We start from the raw sequence: 12,498 nt of genomic DNA on the forward strand, positions 1-12,498 counted from the left end.
GGTTACCACAATTTCTGAAGTTGACGTCATGGCGGGTTACAATGTTTCACAGTAAGATGAAGAAGGATTTTTTCTAAGTGTTGAGGATTGACATGAACAAGTTCAAATCAACCTGGGGCCTAATGTTGGGGATATGACTATCAGATATGACCCGTCCAGGCGGGGCCGGGTCATCCTTATGGCGGTTCATCTAAATGAAGCCCAAGAGTATGTTAAAGATGGTGGTTCATAGATAGGCTTGTTAAAAGGCCAAACCCAAAGGCGGCTTAAAGGCCCATAAGTGTAAACCGCCATGTATGCGTAGACTTGTAATGTAAGGCATGTAAGATAAGTCACCAAGCCGGACACGTTGTATGAGCCTGCCGGGACTCTATAGGCCGCAGGGCGTCAACCCATGCATATAAGGGGACAACCCGACAGCGGCTTAGGGCAAGAAACAACAACTCGAGAGCTAGGCAAAGCGTGTTTGCTCCCTGGTAATTGAAACCCTAGCAATTCCACCTCAAACTGGACTAGGCCTTTACCTTCACCGCAAGGGGCCGAACCAGTATAAACTCCTCGTGTCCTTTGTCCCGTTTCACCCCTTTAAGCTAACCTCGTCGCAATGGTCTCGCAACTAAGTCCTTCCATGAGGACATCTGCCGCGACACTTCCACGACAACCATGTTCATTGCAAAGTTCACAAGGATGGCAGAAAAGTTACATCTTTCAGCACAATCATCTAGCCTCTCTCGCAACCTTTTTGTTTCTAAATATTTATGCTTCTTACAAAATCTATCTTCCCTTTCTGGTGTGCAAAGGCACTCCCAATTCACTCCACAAAAAGTGACATGCTTATAAGAAACATTTTTGTCATGACTTGTGCAATCATCATTAGCATTTTGGATATTCAAAGAATTCACACTAACAACATTGCAATCATGCTCATCATTCAAATATTTTGTGCCAAGCATTTTATTGACTTCTTCTTCTAACAATTGAGCACAATTTTCTGATGCATCATTTTCAAGAAAGATATTATAAAGATGATCAATAATGATGCAACCTAAATTCCATTTTTTATGTAGTTTTCTTTTATAGACCAAACTAGTGATAAACAACAAACTAAAAGATTCAATTGCAAGATATAAAGATATACCTTCAAGCACTCACCTCCCCGGCAACGGCACCTGAAAAGAGCTTGATGTCTACTACGCAACTTTATTCTTTTAGACTCGTGTTGGGCCTCCAAGCGCAGAGTTTTGTAGGACAGTAGCAATTTTCCCTCAAGTGGATGACCTAAGGTTTATCAATCCGTGGGAGGTGTATGATGAAGATGGTCTCTCTCAAATTACCCTGCAACCGAATACAAGAAATCTCTTGTGTCCCCAACACACCCAATACAATGGCAAATCGTATAGGTGCACTAGTTCGGCGAAGAGATGGTGATAAAAGTGTAATATTGATGGTAGAAATATATTTTTATAATCTGAATAAATAAAAACAGCAAGGTAGCAATTGGTAAACGGGCACAAAAACGGTATTGCAATGCTTGAAAACAAGGCCTAGGGTCCGTACTTTCACTAGTGCAATCTCTCAACAGTGCTAACATAGTTGGATCATATGATTATCCCTCATAGTGTAATAAAGAATCACTCCCGAGTTCCTATTAGTGGAGAACGAAAGATAGATATTGCTTGTAGGTTACGAGACCACCTCAAAGCTATTCTTTCCGTTCGATCTATTCAAGAGTTCGTACTAGAATAACACCAAAGCAAATTCATATTCATAATACTCGATCCACACAAATAACTACAAAGAGACCCCAAAGTTTCTACCGGAGAAAAATGTGCATCAACCCCTATGCATAGATTACCCCAATATCACCGCGGGAATCCGCGAGTTGAATGCCATAACATATGTCAAGTGAATCAATAAGATACCCCAATCATCACCTCAAGTATTCTTACCGCAAGACATATATCGTGTGTTCTCATCTCTGAATATTCAATCCGACAAGACAAAACTTCAGAGGGTAAAGATTCAATTCATCATAACAAGAGTATAGAGGGTAGAAACATCATATGATCCGACTATATTAACAAAGCCCATGATATAGATCACGAGAGAGAGAGAGAGAGATTAAACACATAGCTACTGGTACAAACCCTCGGCCCCGAGGGTGGACTACTCCCTCCTCATCATGGTGGCCGCCAGGATGATGAAGATGGCCACCGAAGATGATTCCCCCCTCCCGTAGGGTGCCGGAACAGGGTCTAGATTGGTTTTCGCGGATACAGAAACCTTGCGGCGGCGGAACTTCTGATCTAGGTTAACCCTGATGGGTTTCGGAATATTTGGGAATTTATAGTGCAAAGAAGGGGTACGGGAGGCCACCGGGTGGGTTGTGCCCCCCTCGGGGCACCCCCCAGGTGCAGCTATGGCTCATTGGGTTCCTTCTGGTCCATAAAAATCCCCGTGGAGTTTCGTTGCGTTTGGACTCCGTTTGGTATTGATTTCCTGCGATGTAAAAAACAAGCAAAAAACAGCAACTGACACTGGGCACTGGGTCAATAGGTTAGTCCCAAAAAATGATATGAAGTTGTTATAAAATGATTGTAAAACATCCAAGAATGATGAAATAATAGCATGAATACTTCATAAATTATAGATACGTTGAAGACATATCAACTGGCCCGCATTTGTGGCTTACAAGAAACTGGAGAAAGCTAAGAAAAGGTCACAGATAAATAAGCAAAATGCTGCAAAGAAGTTGTATCACCATGTTACGGGGTCAGGTGGCTACAGCAAAGCCCGGCCTACGTAGGACAAAGTTTAGAATGACCTTCTTGCTAAAGGGGTCCAACCAGCGACATTGAACTGGCCCGATCGGACAAGGACTTGGTTCTTCAGGCATGGGGGAACTTTGGACCCAGAAACAGGGAAGTATGTTTCCACGAAAGCTCAACTTGAAACACCTGTCATAAAGATTCAGGAAGCAATCAAGGAAGTGCGGGAAGGGAGGTTCCATCCCGACAGAGAGAAGGACGAGCTGTCAAAGGCCCTTGGGAATCCTGAACACCCTAGACGAACACGAGGCACATCAGGCTCCATTTCGTGGAAGCACGGGTTTCCCGACAGCACTGGTTATAGAAGTCGAGGGAGAAAGAAGAAAGAGGAAGCAGACCGGATGCAGAAGACGGAAGAAAGATCATCGCTGCATGAGAAGAAACTAGAGGCATATACCAGTCAGCGAGCTTCGCAATAGCACAAAGATCCTTCATTCGATACTGCCCACGAAGCTACCCCACCATCTCAGCAGAAAAGCAGCATGGCTTCCACGGAGCTCGTTCAGCCTGATATCATGGCTCCTCACTACCTCGTGGATGGTATCACGAAGAGGGGACATTGTGAGCTAATTGCGAAATGCCGTAACCTAACCTTGAAGGTGGAGGTTGGCTATGTCTTACCTCGTCGACCTGATGGAACTTTCCATTTCGCTCCGATTCCAGATGGCTTTGTTGTCATCGGGGTGGATGAACTAATGAACGGATTTGAGGGGCTGGATCTTGACTACCCTACAGGTGAAGGGGAGATGCATCTGGAAAATGCCTTAAGGACTACCTGTCTATGGAGAAAGGAAAACATCGTGCTTCCAAACTAGGCGCTGCCTCAGCAGACTCAGCCGGAGGAGGCCCCTCAGTAGACTACTCCTCACAGTCCAGCTCTATCTTCGTTGCCTCAGTCGTCTCCGGCGCGTCAGATGTCTCCGCCACGTCAGTGGACTCCGGCGGAGGAGGCCCCTCAGCAGAATCCTCCTCCGCCTCAGCTGTCTCCACCACGTCAGCGAACTCTACCTCCTCCGCTGCATCAGCGGGCTCTGTCGCGTCAGCTGGCTCCGCCTCCTCAGCAACGGCGGAAGAGAGCCGCCGCCGCTCCGGCGGCTAGCAATACAACAACAACGAAGAAACCCAGAGCACTCCCAAACGTCAAGAAGGCTCCTCCCAAGAGACCCTACGACATGACTGGGGAGGAAAACAAGGACATCATGTCTTACAAAGTGAAGGCCCATTTTGCACCGAAGCGTCCACCTCCAAAGGAGAAAGTTGATTCGGTAAAAGCGAAGCACTGTCTGGATGCCCTTAGGCGACCACCACCGCCTCCGCCGTATCAAACTATGACCGATATATCGAAAAGACATTTGATCAAGTGAAGCGGTCGGGAAGCTTAAGTAGCAGTGGTGCAAGAAGTGGGAAAATAATTCCCCAACTTGGCGAACAGGAAAAGCAATTGTGCCTGATACGTCTCCAACGTATCTATAATTTTTGATTGTTCCATCCTATTATATTATCTGTTTTGGATGTTTTATATGCATTATTATGCTATTTTATATTATTTTTGGGACTCACCTATTAACCTAGAGCCCGGCGCCAGTTCCTGTTTTTTCCATGTTTTTGAGTTTCACGGAAAAGGAATACCAAATGGAATGAAACCTTCGCGATGATTTTTCTTGGACCAGAAGAAAACTAGGAGACTTGGAGATGAAGTCGGAGGAGCCGGCCACAAGGACGGAGTGCGCGCCCTGGGCGCGCCCCCCACCCTTGTGGGCCCCTCGTGCACCTCCTGACCTAATTTTTTCGCCTATATATTCCCAAATATCCCCAAACCACCAGAGGCATCCACGAAAACACTTTTCCACCGCCGCAACCTTCTGTACCCGTGAGATCCCATCTAGGGACCTTTTCCGGCACCCTGTCGAAGGGGGATTCGATCACGGAGGGCTTCTACATCAACTCTATTGCCTTCTGATGAAGCGTGAGTAGTTTACCTCAGACCTATGGGTCCATAGCTAGTAGCTAGATGGCTTCTTCCCTCTCTTTGATTCTCAATACCATGTTCTCCTCGATGTTCTTGGAGATCTATTCGATGTAATACTCTTTTGCGGTGTGTTTGCCGAGATCCGATGAATTGTGGATTTATGATCAGCTTATCTATGAATATTATTTGAATATTATTTGAATCTTCTCTGAATTCTTTTATGCATGATTTGATATCTTTGTAATTCTCTTTGAACTATCGGTTTGGTTTGGCCAACTAGATTGGTTTTTCTTGCAATGGGAGAAGTGCTTAGCTTTGGGTTCAATCTTGCAGTGTCCTTTCCCAGTGATAGTAGGGGCAGCAAGGCACGTATTGTATTGTTGCCATCGAGGATAAAAAATGGGGTTTTCATCATATTGCTTGAGTTAATTCCTCTACATCATGTCATCTTACTTAATGCGTTACTCTGTTTATGAACTTAATACTCTAGATGCATGCTGGATAGCGGTCGATGTGTGGAGTAATAGTAGTAGATGCAGAATTGTTTCGGTCTACTTGACACGGACGTGATGCCTATATTCATGATCATTGCCTTAGATATCGTCATAACTTTGCGCTTTTCTATCAATTGCTCGATAGTAATTTGTTCACCCACCGTATTATTTGCTATCTTGAGAGAAGCTTCTAGTGAAACCTATGGCCCCCGGGTCTATTTTTCATCATATAAGTTTCCGATTTACTATTTTCCAATCTTTTACTTTCCAATCTATAAACCAAAAATACCAAAGATATTACTTTATCGTTTATCTATCTCTATGATATCTCACTTTTGCAAGTAACCGTGAATGGATTGACAACCCCTTTATCGCGTTGGGTGCAAGTTGTTTGATTGTTTGTGCAGGTATTCGGTGATTTGTGCGTTGTCTCCTACTGGATTGATACCTTGGTTCGCAAACTGAGGGAAATACTTATCTCTACTTTGCTGCATCACCCTTTCCTCTTTAAGGAAAAAACCAACGCAAGCTCAAGAAGTAGCAGTGCCCCCCGCTCAAGGTTTGTCGATATCGCTAATGATCCGGGGGTAGCGTTCGGTGGTCTTGTTGTCACTCTTGGTGATTGCTTAGGTGATGATGTACAGTTCGAAATGGCTGAGGTAGTAGGCTTTAGATACGAGCACGGGAAGCCTCTCGTAAAACCTGAGCAGCTCCCGCATCTATCAACGATGATGTGAAGATTGCATGACTGGTACTTCAAAACCTGCAAGGATGGGACCGACAATATCTTGCTGGGAATTAAAGATGAGCACGACTACATTGGAGTCGACCTGTTTTACGTTGAATTTGAAGAATTATTTCAGTTATTCAATCAAGACGCCCTCGACAAAACTCTCATGAGTTTCTATTGTATGTAAGTATTATTTATGTAATCAAGTCTCTAGCTCAGCTCGTTTATTGGATGTATATATAATTATCCTCACTATATTATGCAGATTGAAGATTGTCGAATGCAAAAGAAGACAAATCTATGACATTGGGTTCATTAACCCAAATACCGTAAATGAATATACAGTACAAAAGAGACCCGGCGATACTAAGGAAAACTTGCTAAACTCGTTACTTCGACAACAAAACAGAAGGGAAATACTCTTTCCTTACAACTTCAAGTGAGTGTTACTGTCTTGTGCATATTCTGTTTCGCTTACTCGAGGTTAAGTGTAATTGATGGGTTATGCGTGTGCAGCTTCCACTTTATTCTGCTAGCCCTTGAGCTTGACGCGAGACTAGTAATTGTCTTGGACTCGAGACGTAAAGAGCCTAAGGAGTGGGCGGACACGAGTGAAATGCTTCAGAAGTAAGTTCAATCATTATCGCACCATATCAGCAACTTTCGTTCATTTCCTGATATCAAGTAATCATTTTCTTTGCCGGGCAGGGTTTGAAAAAAGTTCACCAGCAAGGTACCGGGTGAATGGAAAAAGGAGCTGCAATTTAAACACCCCAAAGTAAGTAGTACTAGCTAGTACCGCGCATCTCTCATTGATTCTAGTTTCATCAATACCATTATCAGGCTTGATTATCATTTTGATTGAACTCTATTCTCATAAAGTGCTTGTGGCAGGCACCCGGGAATAATTTATGTGGATACTACGTTTGCGAGTTCATTTGCAACTCGACCCTTGAGCGGGGCATAAATTCAAAATAATTAGAAGTACGTAAACAATATTCACAATTTTATTTTATTACCATCAAGTGGGTTGAGTTTCATTCATATATATTGACCCCCCCCCCCCTTCTTTAAATTAGATCTGGGAGATGCGGGATCAACTCCTACCACATGATCGCATATGAGCAATTCAAGAGGAATTGGCGGGATTCTTTGTTGAGCACGTCATACCTAAAGACGGAGAATATTATCGGGAATTGCAATGCGATTTTGGTAGATGATGTTAGGGATCGTAAGAGATGTTATATTGTATATATGCATGGTCATGTACTATATGTAGTAGCGTCGAATAGATATACGAAAACTTGTTGTTCGACCAAGCCCGGAGAAAGAGAGATCACTTCTCTATGTTCATGACGATGTTGTGTAATGGTTCCCTCATTGCTATTTGTAGTAGCTAGAGTCGAGTTGAATGGAAAACATAAAATAAAAATGAAACCCTAAATGTAAAAGAATTGAAGGCTAAACACAAAAAGAAAAGGGGAAAGACAATATGAAACTCCTAAACCCTCCAAACCCCTCCTTTCAAAAAAAAACAAAAAAAACCAGCGCCTGACAGCTGCTGACGCGTGGCTGCCTTGTTACCAACCGGGACTAAAGGTCCTCCTGCCTAGGCGCCCCACAGCGGCCACGTGGAACTCCTTTAGTCCCGGTTCGTAACCCAATCGGGACTAAAAGTGAGGACCTTTAGTCCCGATTGCAGAACCGGGACTGATGCCCTGTTTTCTACTAGTGGTGGCAAGCACAACGAGTGGAGTACTGCACTTCTCGGAGGTTCTAAAAAATGATACGATTGTTGTATTGTCTATAACTTTCTGCTTCATTGCAGTGGTCTATAGAGCCGAGCAAGATTTAAGTGTTTTTCTTTTACGATGAAGGTTTAAGTGTTTCTGGAGATTGCTCCTTTGTGATATTTATTTGTCTACCAGGTTTGCGGTGTAAATCTTATGTAAAGTGACACTATCGTTGATCAAGAGGTGGACACCATTCAATGGGCAAAGTTTGGATTGTTCCCATTATTGGAGTTTGGAGTTTGAAATTAATTGATTTTTTTGTATTTTTACACGGAGCTATGTTGTTTCCCCAAATGCCACAATTTGAATTTTAGTGTTCGAAATATGTTTGATTAAATAATTACAAAGTATTAGTCAGTATGTGCACTAGTCACATAAAGCAAGTCAAACAAACACATACAAAAAAAATCAGTGACACTTCCCGTCGAACTAGCCAGCTTCCGACCACTGTTGAAGAGAGAAAATAGTAAACCTACGAAACTTTTATTGGACCCTTCTGTAACCTTCCTCATCATTGGAGTTTGAAATTAATTGATTTTTTTTGTATTTTTACACGGAGCTATGTTGTTTTACGAATTGCCACAATTTGAATTTTAGTGTTTGAAATATGTTTGACTAAATAATTACAGAGTATTAGTCAGTACACGTGCACATTGCACGCTTACTAGTCACATAAAGCAAGTCAAACAAACACATCAAAAAAAACTCAGCTTCCCACCACTTTTTTTTAGGGCAAAGCAAAGCTTTATAACTTAACGGTGCATGGGCAAGTCACCCGAAACACAAACAGCCACTGCGGGCGGTACAATAGAGTTCCAGCTGGTGCTGTCATTCGGTAAACATAAACGACCAACTTTAGCTAATTCATGCGCTACAGTATTAGCACTACGTCGACAAACGCTAATAGAATGTTGGGAGAACCACATTTTCAGCTGGAATTTAGTGTCTTCGACGATGGCCGCATAAGGAGACGAATCCACCTTGGTGAAGTCGAGTGCTTCAGCTAGGAGCTTTGAGTCTGTTTCGAAGACCACCCGGAGAGCACCAACTTCTGCAGCCATTGAGACAGCTTCAGACATGGCAATGGCTTCTGCAGCGAACGGGTTAGCAACATGCTCCTTGCGGCCAGCGCGGGCGAGCATAACTTCCCCAGCATCGTCTCGGATTACTGCCCCCCATGACACAAATGGCTCGCCCGGAGTATAGGCGCCATCTATGTTGATCTTGACCTTATCCTGAGCCGGAGCCTGCCATTTGCTATATGTTTCCTGCTTTGGTTGCACACAAAAGAGCTGCATATACTATTGTGTATTGCAAAGAACTCGCCGGACCACTTCTGTCACATGAATCGGTAGCTCACCTTCTCGTACCTTGTTTCTGTGGTTCCACCAGTGCCACCAAAAGGTAAGGATCTGAACTCTTGTTTTTTCGTCTAGCGTCCAAAGAAAATCTTGCATTTCATGTACTGATGTGATCTGTTCGAGCTCCAATCTGACCCTTTCCAAACTCATCGCCCTCCAGGCTGCCTTAACTTCCTTGCATTTGATGAACAAATGAGCACCATCTTCAGCCGCTAAACCACACAGGAGGCATTTGGTAGTTTCAAACTTAACACCCCTTCGAGCAAGATTTGTCCGCAACGCGAGGGATTCATGCTTGATCCTCCATGTGAACATCTGGATCTTGCGCGGGGTTGGCAGCTTCCATATCCTCTTCCAGGACATATCATCACAGCGAGCAAAGTTGCCGATGACAGCGGAGCTGCTGCCCGAGCCACCACCGCGCCCTTGTTTCTCCAATTGGACTTGCAGCTTATAGGCGCTCCGAACTGAGTGTTGCCCCTTACTGTCAAAATGCCAGGCCGTGAAGTCGTCCACACCTTCCCGAAGTGGGATTTGCAGGATATGGCGTCCATCATCTGGCCAGAAGGACTCGTTGATAAGCGCTTCGTCCCAGGCACCTGTTATTGGGCTAATGAGGTCACTGACATGTGTTAGCAAACTCTGCTCACGCGGGGTAATGACCTGTCTCGACCAAGCTCGAGGTATCCAAGGATCGGTCCATATCTTCACCATTGATCCATCTCCTATTCTCCAGATGTACCCCTGTTTGACAAGGTCGAGCCCTTTAAGAATACTCCTCCAGGCATAGGATATCCCATCCCTCGGCACCGCTTCCAGAATGCTGCAATTTGGAAAATAACGAGCCTTCAGAATTCTGCTACACAGGCTATCAAGGTTTTGAAGGAGACGCCACCCTTGTCTGGACAACATGGCGATATTGAAATTGTGCATGTCCCGGAATCCCTGTCCTCCCATTGCTTTTGGTTTCGTCAGGGTCTCCCAACTTAGCCAGTGCAGCGTATTCTCCTTGTCTTGGTTGCTCCACCAAAACTTCCCTATGATAGTGTTCAACTCCTGGCAGAAAGTTTTCGTGAGATCGAAGCAAAACATAGTAATCAGCTTCCCACCACTGCTTAAGAGCGAAAATGGTAAACCTACGAAACTTTTACTGGACCCTTATGTAACCTTCCTCATTAATCTCTCCACAACCCCCCCCCCCCCTCCCTATTTCAAGTGGGTGGGGCCCCTTCTTCTGTTTTTAGCCAACCAAAAACTTCCACCTAAGCTCTTACATGAATCACATAGGATTAATTTTGTAGGTGTAGCATTACTCACAAAGAGAGAAGTCACCGCTGCTATGGAGGAGCAGACACGGGACGCTCCCACCGCCGTTGGCTGCATTGCATAATTGCATTGCCATTTCGGTGTAACAGGGTGTTGCCATTTTTTCAGCTTCCGTTTCACATGCGGTGGTCATGCATGTAACGTCGACACTCCACACGTACTCTGCAGTACAGCCAGTCCTTTTCAGTTTTCCCGGATCATGAACCAGTTGGAGGCCGCCCTACCAGAGCCTTTGCTACACGCCTACACCCGAACTGAGAAACAAATTATTCCATCGGTTGGCTCCTGCTGGGTGCTGGCTACTAGTACTACTGCTGGGTTCATGCCATCGCTGGAACTCTGCTCCACAGCGCATACTCTTCAGTCTTCACTCACCTCTCCCTCTCTCTCTCTCTCTCTCTCTCTCTCTCTCTCTCTCTCTCTCTCTCTCTCCACCATGGACAACCCTCAGGCTGCGGCGGCGGCCAACAACGTGGCCAATCCTCCGGCGGCGGGAGCTGCGGTAATGTGCTTCACATTCACAATTTTTCTGTTGCTGTTGCCTTTTCCTTGCTCATGGACATGATAGATATCATGAAACTGCATAGCTTGTGAGGGGCGGGATGCCATGCCAGTGATCTTCTCAAGTACTCCCTCTGTAAACTAATATAAGAGTGTTTAGATCACTACTTTAGTGAGCTAAACACTCTTATATTAGTTTAGGGAGGGAGTAGTAGGAGTAGTATGATTTCCATCATCTTGTAAGAAAACGTGCTGACCTGTGGCGCCCAACTGCAGCAGGCCAATCCTCCGGCGGCGGCGGCGGCGGCACCAGCCAACAACGTGGCCAATCCTCAGGCGGTGGCAGCTGCGGCAGTGTGGATCAACGTGGCCAATCCCCCGGCGGCACCAGATGCGGTAATTGCCCATAGATTTGCAGCTTTACTAGTATCCCAGATGGAGCGTGTGGTCGCATGCTCAACTGAACTGAACTGAACTGCCCGTTAAGCTCGCTCAACTGACTGCTGCAGGGAGCTCTGCTGCTGATATTTGGGCTCGTCCTTCTGGCGATCGGCGCGGTTTCCCTGGTGCTGGCGTGCCTCCTCTGAGTACGACCTCATCGTGTGCGCGGCTAAGGAGTACTCTACTACTACTACGTATAAATAATAACCTGCGTATATGCAGATGCAGTTTGTTGTTCGTACCATCTATGAACTTCATTGCGAACCAAGTTTCTTTGGACCTGGAACAGCATTCGACATGCTTTTCCTCGTCTGAATGATCGACTAAGTAAAGCGGCAAGTTTGTAATCCTTGCTTCTACTTCAGACTTGGAGAATAACTCAGCATGGTTTTATAGTTTGGATTGTCGACAAGATAAACCGACTTGTATTCATGTACGCATGAATTGTTTCTGAGGCAAATCTACAGCTTGGTACTATCAACTATGTATGACCTATATTGCATTTTATCCACGGATGTGTCACTGTAGCAAATTGTGCTGAAAAGGCCTAGTGAATATATAACATTTCTTTGAGCGAATCATAATACTTAACTAGCTAGAATGAGAAATTTTGCGACATTCATGATAGATTCCGTGATCTCTCTTTTCAAGAAGAGATTTTGCCTCTATCAAACTTTCATTTATACCATGTATGTTCGTTGAAATAGAACGTGGCATACATGTTTTTTCTTCGAGCTACAGGTTTATAATACTCCCTGGGTTAGTACAAAGTTGTACTAAACTTGAGACACTTATTTTGGGACCGAGGGAGCACATCTTAAAGTACAATTTTCTTAATCTTAGGACATTTCTTGGTTTTAAAATCAGAATCATGTGATATATCATCATGTCAATGCCACTTCAATATTCGTGTGGCACACATGGTTAGCAACTCAAACTTGTTGGATTTTTTAATATTATTTATACTTAAGTATGCATATTGATAGTTTGTATGCGTACGTATTTCTAATGTCAAAAATATGGTTTCTCTAAATTAAGATTGATATATAATCAAC

The 12,498-nt window shown here is 44.4% G+C and overlaps 1 long non-coding RNA gene across 1 annotated transcript; it reads left to right on the forward strand.

Annotated features, from left to right (window-relative positions):
* The first annotated feature begins 10,808 nt into the window (after nucleotides 1-10,808).
* Nucleotides 10,809-12,021, forward strand: LOC109765315 (uncharacterized). The gene is made up of 3 exons (XR_012182553.1): nucleotides 10,809-11,003; nucleotides 11,279-11,398; nucleotides 11,512-12,021. It is a non-coding gene; the product is annotated as an uncharacterized lncRNA (long non-coding RNA).
* Nucleotides 12,022-12,498: the final 477 nt, after the last annotated feature.

The sequence above is a fragment of the Aegilops tauschii genome, chromosome 4 (genome assembly GCF_002575655.3).
Source record: "Aegilops tauschii subsp. strangulata cultivar AL8/78 chromosome 4, Aet v6.0, whole genome shotgun sequence".
NCBI lineage: Eukaryota > Viridiplantae > Streptophyta > Magnoliopsida > Poales > Poaceae > Aegilops > Aegilops tauschii.